The following is a 2,076-nucleotide window of genomic DNA, read 5'->3' on the forward strand; positions in this document are numbered from 1 at the left end:
AGAGAGAGAGAGAGATGGTTGGTTTCAGATTGGATAGTAAATGATTGGTTGATATGAAATAAGGGTATACTTGTCTTTTTAATAAGAATCATTGGAATGGGTTAAGGGAAAAAAAAATCATTGGAATAGGCTTTAGTTTTTAAATATTTGGGCATTAGAGCATTTTCCCTTATTTTTAATTCTTCTAGTTTAATGTTAGATTACAAAATAAGAAATGTCATGTAATTTTCACTTCACTTGGGTTCTTTTTATTTATTTATTATTATTATTATTTTTTATAATAAAAATCTTTTTACTCACCCCACCCTTACCTATGTCAAAGAATTTTAACTTGGTGTTGTGTTAACATCATTGAGACAACAAATTTGTGTTTACACAGTGGATTATCCCGTGTACTAGTTAAGAGAGAGGGGAAAGAGATAATGAGAGACACAAGGTTTATAGTGATTCATCCTCTTCTTTGGGAAAGACTACAACCACTTAAGATTCTACTATATGTTGGAGCTTAAGTGAGCCCATAATAACAAGTGTTTGTCATTGTCTGTTGAGTAAGTGGAAAAGAGTGTCCTTTTATAGGGAAGGGAGACTTTTTCTTTTACATTGTCTTCAATGTGGGAGAAGTGGCTCATTCCTAGTCTTCCAAGTGTGTTTGTGGAGGCATGTTGGTGAGGTTGGCAAGGTGACTTCCTGATAAGGTCTTGGCCATTTATGAGTACCGTTACGTAGCTTATATGTTGGGCTTCGAGATGTATGTTGTAAATGGGTCCCGTCATGGCTTGTGGGCCTATAAAGAGGGTGTAGTGTAACATATTAGCCATGATAGTGGCTATACCTACAATTTGAACCATTGAACATTTTCAAGTCTAATGGCTCACTTCCAATAAAAAAATTAAAAAAAAATCTAATGGCTAACAAGTTGTGTCAATTTTTTTTGCAAAATATAGTCTCTTGATCTTGACTCATATTAATTTATCAGGATTACGCAAAAGGAACAAAAACAATGGCTCTGCTCTCCCCCATGAGTTTCTCTCCTCTCTCATGAACCCTAGAAGCGTCCTCTTACTAGGGCTAGGGGTTTGGTGCATTCAATAAAGACAAATATCTTTTCTTATAGATGGAAATTCGTTTGGTGACTCCACAATTGGGTTTGTCTTGTGGAAGCACCTTAGAGACTTTTTCTTTATGGGCTGTGCATCAACGAGGGGAGGATGGGTTTGGGGCTTGGGAGCAGACGTCGACTTTCGTCGGTCATGGGACGACTCTATGATGGGTGGCAGAGTCTTTAGTTTGGTTGCGGTATGTGGCGGCGACAATAGGTCTAGGTCTAGTTGGTTCTAGGGCGGTTACTTTATTCCCTCCTCGGGGTCGTTGGCTGGTTTAGGGGTGACAGAGGGGTTGTCGACTGCCTTGTTCAACTGGCCATTAATGGTGACTAATGATAAAGTGGTGGCCTATCTTGGTTAGTTCCTTAGAGACGGTTTGGCGACCCTAAGGTTCGTGCGGTGGCCGAAGAGTTTTGCCACAAGGAAGCAGAGTCTTCTGCGTTTTTAGGGTGTCGGCTTCAAGGTGTCAAAAAGGCAGTGTTACACAGCTTTGGGCGGAGAGAACAGTGGTTGGAAGCATCGGTGTCGGGGCTACAACTAGGGATAGATGATGGGATCTAGATTGGGAACCCGGCTCGGATCCGGATCTGTGACTTAGGCTTAAGCTAGATCTATTGGTCATGTGTATTAGTGTGGGCTTGGTGCCTAGACTAGACCTTGATTTGGGTCTGGGAATGTGGCCTTTTTAAAGTTCTTTTAACTTCAGTTTATTTTCATTTTTGCTTTCTAGGTAGGGCGTCATTCCACATACTCTTAATTGTAGTGTGCATGATGACATTCCAGTGATCTTTTATAGATTGTCGATTCTTATTCTACCCTGCTTTCCATCAAGTTAACTCTGTTGCTCACATTTTATTTTTTTAAATTGTGTCTATTTCTCATAATGTCATTATTTTGTACCTCTTGATTTTATTTCGGTTGTACTTAAAAAGAAGTTTTCTCCTATTTAAATGAGGTTTTTTTTTTTTTTTTT

Source organism: Fragaria vesca, linkage group LG2 (assembly GCF_000184155.1).
Source record: "Fragaria vesca subsp. vesca linkage group LG2, FraVesHawaii_1.0, whole genome shotgun sequence".
Lineage (NCBI taxonomy): Eukaryota > Viridiplantae > Streptophyta > Magnoliopsida > Rosales > Rosaceae > Fragaria > Fragaria vesca.